The sequence below is a fragment of the Macrobrachium nipponense genome, chromosome 27, assembly GCF_015104395.2.
Source record: "Macrobrachium nipponense isolate FS-2020 chromosome 27, ASM1510439v2, whole genome shotgun sequence".
Taxonomy (NCBI): domain Eukaryota; kingdom Metazoa; phylum Arthropoda; class Malacostraca; order Decapoda; family Palaemonidae; genus Macrobrachium; species Macrobrachium nipponense.
The window spans coordinates 16,308,829-16,316,328 of NC_087216.1; the positions used below are offsets into that span (position 1 = coordinate 16,308,829).

Below are 7,500 nucleotides of genomic sequence, written 5' to 3' on the forward strand. Positions count from 1 at the left end.
TCTGTCAACTGTTTATGAAAAGTTAAATCTACCGAATATTCACCGCCCCCCACCCTCACCCCTCTCATTAACCGGCCTTCAAAAACAATGTGGCATTGCTGACCGCATCGCTAAAACGAACCTAACCAGGATTTCGCCAGAATTAAGGTCTGCAAAGAAGAAAGATTTTAGTTTTTAAAAAAATCTTTGATCGAAATGGTCCGTTCCGGGTCGCTGGCGCTCGCCTTCCTCGCCTCGTCGGTCTTCCAGCTGTCTGCCCTTGAGGTGACGGGGCAGACCTTCCGGTACAGCAAGATGTCGTGCGAGGACCTCATCCCCCGCCACCCGGACGAGATCGCCGCCTTCATGAGGGAGGAGCAGAGGCTCAACCACGTTGCCCAGCCCACGAAGGCGTCCGATTCGACGGGCACAGAGGCCGCCGATGAGACCGGGTCGACGACTGCCACCACGGCCGGTACGACGACGACCACCACCACCACGACCAGAACGACGACCACTACGACGACTCCGGCGACGCCGCCGCCCAAGGTCGAGAACTACAAGGGAGCCCTTGACATCCAGGTGGTGACGAGTGAGGACGCCTACAGGAGACTCAAGACCCTGAGAGGTGAGATTTCGACTTGTATATTTCCTAGACGACTAAACTAGTTAAAAATGCGTCGAAATAGAGTTTTCTGTACAGCGTATAATGCTGCATGAGCCGCGGCCCATGAAACACACGAGGCATTATAAGAGGCCTTTCACTGCGAGGAAAAAATTATATATATATATATATATATATATATATATATATATATATATGTATATGCATTTGTGACCCAATAACGTGTACAAATATATATATATATATATATATATATATATATATATATATATATATATCAATATGAAGACAATCGACTAAAATAATTTTCTTTCTGAAAAAAACGTAAAATATTTTCCTTCAATAAAAACGCACGTACTAATAGCTTTCTCGTAGACATAAGGCGCGAGACTAAAAACTAAAAACAGCTTTTGTAATCGTAAAGATGTCAATACTATTAATCAAAAACAAACTTGAGATACAGCTGAATTTGGTAGTAGTCCTCATCCGATAGCAACCTCTGCAGCTGCATCAAATATCTACGCAATTGCAACCAGTTCGTTTGATTTCCAAGTTAACCCACTCAACTGACATCTGCATCTGTACCCTGAAAGAGCTTCTGAATTATCAGTCATCTGTATTCTTGTGTTTTATGTGTTAAAAGCATTTGTCAGAGTATACTATCTGGACCTCTGTGACACTTATTATTATTATTATTATTATTATTATATTATTATTATTATTATTATTATTATTATTATTATTATTATTATTATAGCAGCCCTGATCAGAAGAAAATAATAAGAAGAATTGAAAAGACCATATATATATATAATCAATTCCACTGATGCTGCCATCCTTTTTAACAAAACATGTTTGAGAGAGGGTCTCCTACCTTCATATATTATTATTATTATTATTATTATCATTATTATTATTATTATTATTATTATTATTATTCACAAGATGAACCCTATTCATACGGAACAAGCCCACCAAAGGGGCCACTGACTTGAAATTCAAGCCTCCAAAGAATATGGTGTTCATGAGGAATAAGTAAGAGGAGGTGAAAGAACATGCAGAAAGAAGAGCTCTCGTTCATTAACAAAAGAAAAAATGAATTAATAATGTTTATAAATAGATAAAAATGCGTTTCTTCACGCAGTAATTCTGCCAAATGTTGTATAACGTCTTGTCACATAACCCTGAATGATAATTGGTTCTAATTTCTCCATCAGCGCCAAAGTCTACGGCAAATAATTGATATCTTGGGCGCGTTATCGCAAAGTATCTCAAGGTGCGTCCGCACTGCAGTAAAACATCGTCAAAAACGCGTTGGACACTTCTCGTATACATATCTCAAACAAGTTGAAACAAGTCATCCACTGTGAGTGGAGAGCGAATCTTTGTCCAGTTCTGTGTAACCTTATGAGGCGCTCTTTAGGGCTACCAATAAGTCTTTGACTTTTGTCAACCTGTTTGTGATAATGTGGGAGATAGATTTTTTATGTGTTTATTATATGTATTACTGCAGTGTGAAAGCTCCATAAAAGAGCAAATTGCTGTCGAACACAGACGATGTAAATGCTGTGATTTGCAACACGACTGCAAGATTTACTCTGTGTCACTGGGAAACCGAAGTGCTATATCGTCTTAAGAAAGAGGCTACTTCTGGATGAACTACGCATACCCGTCTGTCCTTGTGCAGGCAATATTATTCTCGTCTTCATAACGAGGCTACTTCTGGGTGAACTATGTATACCTCGTCTTCATAACATTTCTGAGGCACACTGCAGACACAGAGACGTCTCTGTCCCAAGAGCTAAAGACCAACGTTATGTCTGTGATTGTTGTTTACAGAAATCCGCCAAGATAATCGGATAATCACTTCCCGGAGACAACCATGTCCAAGTTTAATCACCGGACTAAGAAGTAACAGCAACCGATGCATTGAAAACTCCTCTGTCGTCATGATGGGGCTCATTGGTGTTTTAATTCGTTTTTTTTTTATTATGGATGACCTGAAGTGTGTTTTTTGTTTCGCTTATTTGCCATTACCTGTATTATAATTATTTTCTTTAATATCCTTCGATCTTAATTGTTATAATAACAATGTCCTAATCTTCATTTGTCTCCATTGCTTAGTTGTGTTTACTCCTGAATTTTGTTTCTCTTATTAGTATTTTAGGTTTCGTCCCATATTATTTCCTTTGTGAGTTTCACTACCGCCATGATAATAAGGATACTAATATTAATACTAATTTGTAATACTATTATTATTATTTTCTGTTCTATCATTACTATTATAGTTCACGACATTATTATTATTATTACTATTATTATTATTATTTATTTTTTTTTTTTTGTCTATCACAGTCCTCCAATTAGACTGGGTGGTACTTAGGAGTCCATCACTTATCTTACTGTGTGTGCTGTTTCTAGGAGTACACTTTTGCATGAGTCCTGGAGCTACTTCAGCCTCTAGCTTTTCCAGATTCCTTTTCAGGGATCCTGGGATCGTGCCTATTATTATTATTATTATTATTATTATTATTATTATTATTATTATTATCATCATGAACGCTGCTGTTCAGTCTTTCTTTTTGGTTTTAACTGAATTTTGCACTCTATTACACCTGTACATTGTATTTGTATCTGTGAAACCATCTAAATTCAGAAGTGGACTTCTGTCAGTGTGTCATTTGGTACGAACAGTGATTGACCACAAGACTTATCTCTTTACAAGTGGTCATATGCATGACCATGAGAGATGTGATGCCATTTAACAGAATTAGGTGAACGTGTTTGGAAACTCCTCGTTCTGACGCTAATAAGCAAATAATCAGTATATAAGACGGTTTAGGGTGAATTCAAAGGAGAATTCATTGCTATCGCACCCACCTGTTGATTAAGTTCACCTCCGGGGGACCTAGCCCCTTATGCTTGCCAGGTACACTCAAATTAAGGTAGTTCGCATAAACTCATTGGTTATGAATCCCATGATTTACTTTGATGACTAACAGCGCATATTGTGTTCTAGTTTTGCTTTCGTCAACACCAGAAAAAGCACGACCTACAGGACCTACAGAAACAGCACGGACTAAAGGACCTTAAGAAACAGCACGACCTACAGGACCTCAAGAAACAGCATGACCTACAGGACCTAAAGAAACAGCATGACCTACAGGACCTAAAGAAATAGCACGGCCTACAGGACCTAAAGAACCAGCACCAAAAAAAAGCACGTTCTACAGGGCCTAAAGAAAGAACACGACCTACAGGGCATAACAAAACAGCACGACCTACAGGGCCTAAATAAACAGCATGACCTACAGGACCTAAAAAAAAAAAGCACGTCCTACCGGGCCTAAAAAACATGACGACCTACAGGACCTTGTATGCAAATTTAATAATTGGCTGGCAATTTTCACCATTACGTCGTGTGTTCACAAGAGTTACTTTTTGTTAAGATAAGGATGAAGATTCCAGTTACGCACCAATGTATACAACAAGCAACGAAATAGAGGGAAAATAAGTTAATGTATACAACAAGCAACGAATTGAGGGAAAATAAGTTAATGTATACAACAAGCAACGAATAGAGGGAAAATAAGTTAATGTATACAACAAGCAACGAATAGAGGGAAAATAAGTTAATGTATACAACAACAACCAACGAACAGAGGGAAAATAAGTTAATGTATACAACAACTAACGAATAGAGGGAAAATAACTGACTGACAAAGATGAACGCACCGAGGATAGATTTACGTCAAGCGAACCTTCACTATTGTAGCTTATGGAATTGGGCGATGCTGGATTTAAAACGTCCGTCAACTCGGAGCCAGAAACGACTTTCATGACTGACGAAGAGTATGAGTAGTGCCTCAAGACAAAAATGGAGTCGCTATGAGGAAAAAGCTTGCACACTCATGACTGGGAGCGGAGTCACTCCGTCACTCCCCGCGACCTCTGCAGAAGAAAGAATGCTGAGTAGCATTTATGTAAACCTGACCCGATATCGTTCCTTTGTATTATAGCAACAGTGAAGTACCACCCGAGGAGAAAGTGGAAGTGGAAATGCAAGGCTTTCAATAATGCATACGATGGCCATATGGTATATCAAACGTAGGCCTCCATAACCTGAGAGCTATCGTTCAGTATTATACTAAACGATGAAATAACATCGCCAGCAATGGACGCTCTCCACCATATAAACTTTGCCCCAACAGAAAACCTCTCCAGCGCATAATAATGGTGACGATCATTAAAACTTAGTTTTAAGCTCAAATTCAGTCTCCATTTGATGCCAGTGAATATGATAAAAGGTGACTGAATATTACCATTTCTCCCTGGACATTACAGCACCACTCAAATATTCCAAAACCTGTCAGCTTTAAAAGTCAAAATCATACATTCCTAAACCCACGTCACATGCAAATGTCAAAACTGACATTTTTTTTTTTGATTTGCCAGTATTAATTATGACATTCGCAGACATTTTACATTTTCTGAAACGAACATCGTCGTGCTAATTATATTCGTTCCTCAGTATCACGAGATAAACATATTTTTCTTGCTATTACGGTTCGTGGTGTCTGATCTTTTCACAACGTTTCCATACTACCGATCTGCAGTACAAAGCGACACAGACACTCAAATTCCAGCAAGGCAGAATTAGGCCAAGTTAAAGAATGAATTGAAGATGATGGGAACAAATTACTTATGCGCATAATTGTCTACTGTATTCTAAAAAAGATTGAATTTGGATACTCCCCAGGAAGATGATTTTTGTTAGATTAGGGTGGTCTCATGCAGAAGATACTCATTAGTTGACATGGTAAAAATGGGAATAGCCATGCTTTCAGTGGAGGGGGTGGGGCGTTACTGGGTCGAGGTTGTGGTGGTAGGGGGGAGGGCGTTAGAGTAGGGTATGGTGGGGGGAGGGGCGTTGATTTAACGTTCATAAACTTCATAAATATTCATTTTTCGTAATGCTTGTCAGTAACTTATCAAGTGGTTTTAATGCAGGACATGTACTGCACATTTTTTGTGTGACTAAAATGTCAGTATGGAGTTCTTTACATATACCTACTGTCATGACTGTCATAGTCTGTTTCGAGGCTGCCAAAGATTTGGGGACACAATACCCCCCAAAACTCCCGCCAGCCACCCTGGGCTTACCATTGGATAACAACGTCTCAAGAGTTCAGTTACTGATAGAAGTAGGTCAGACTTTCAGGATTTGCCCTTAGGGTCTTGCTATGAATTGCTAAGGTCCTATCTCTTGTGAAGGTTCGTAATCTGGATTTCAGTCATTCAGAAAGGGTGAGACTACTGGCCAAAAATGTTTTTTTCTGAGGAGCTCAAGTGAAGAAGGTCTTGCTTTATCTGAGACGCATCTACCCAGACCAACCTCGAGAGATTCTATATTGAGGACGAGTGGCAAATTTTACAAGTAAATGTAACATATTCTTCATTAGTTTTTTAGCTGGTCAGTCTGAACGTACCAAGGTGCTTCAATCTTATCTAAACTCTCCTTATTTCTCAAAGTTTTCGGCAGCGCTTACTATATTCTCTTATGTGAAACCTGTCCAAGTTGGCTTTAGTTTAATAATTGAAAATGATTTTTCCACATTCCTTGTCATGATTACAGTCAATTATTAAAACATTATATTATAATTGTTTAATTTCTAAATACACTGACTAATTAAGCAACAAATCTGGGTATTTAAACAAGCTGTAATAACACAAGTAGGAAACGTTCGTTCACAACGATGTCTGCTTGTGATCCTGATAGCAAAATAGGTTATCCACCTGAGCAGTTGTAATAACGGTGAACAATCAAACAGATTGTTACAATTTACTTCTGACGGCACACAAAGAAACCCTTTCCTCTTAAAGAAACACTAACACAAAGAATATATATATTACCAAAAATTAATTTTTTATAAAAATGTTTACCAGCAAAAACCAAATGTAAGGTCTGTTTTTTTCAACGTAGGTGCGTTCTTCGAAAATGTTTGTAATTACCGACTCGAGGAATCTACATAAATCCGAGAGGATAATAGTCATGGCACTTTTCACTTCGTAGAAGGACGCTCTCTCTCTCTCTCTCTCTCTCTCGTGGCTTTCGAATTGCAAGGGAGTTAAGCTTGAATGCTGGAAAGAATTTACCGATAAATAGCTTCCACTTACCGCCTGTAAAAAACGACCAGCAAGTCTTAAAGAAAGAAAGAGAGAGAGAAATCCTAGAAACATGACGAGTAACTCCTCATTGATACCTTATAATCTTGTATGACGAACCTCGGTGTTTTTCCAGCTGAGAACCAATACTAATGGCTGACGTGGCAACCCGCCCAGATCGAAACCACGATAATCAATTCGCTGCTTGTACGAAACTATACTTTAGTTGCGAGGGGCGTCGAGGTACGATAATCTCACATTTGCTGGCGGGTCGAATACATGCAGGAGGAGGAGGAGGAGGAGGAGGAGGAGGAAGAGGGCAAGCCTGGTTGATAGCTGGAAAAAATGTAATAATTTCGGCAGAGATTGATGCTGACTGAATTGTTAGATGTCTCCGTTCATTATAACATTCAGATAGCTGGAAAAAGATTAAATTATTTCGGCAGAGATTCATGCTGACTGAATTATGAGTTGTTTCCGTTCATTATCATATGCATATCATACGATTAAAAGAAACAGCATCAAGGAATAAAATAATGAATGCAAATGCGGAAGTGACATTCGCGTGATATTCTCAGTCCGTGATAATTAAGAGTTAGTAGAATCATTAATCCTTGGAAGGTTTAATTTTAATCTACGTTCCATTTACCAAAGAAGACGCCTGATTCTTAAATGATTCATTCAGTAAATATCGTTTGAATTTATCTGTAGATGAAATCATGTCCGGATCC

The 7,500-nt window shown here is 38.7% G+C and overlaps 1 pseudogene; it reads left to right on the forward strand.

The window, feature by feature from the left end:
• The first annotated feature begins 6 nt into the window (after window positions 1–6).
• The window catches only part of LOC135200547 (uncharacterized), a 41,658-nt pseudogene continuing 34,164 nt past the window's right edge, over window positions 7–7,500 (forward strand).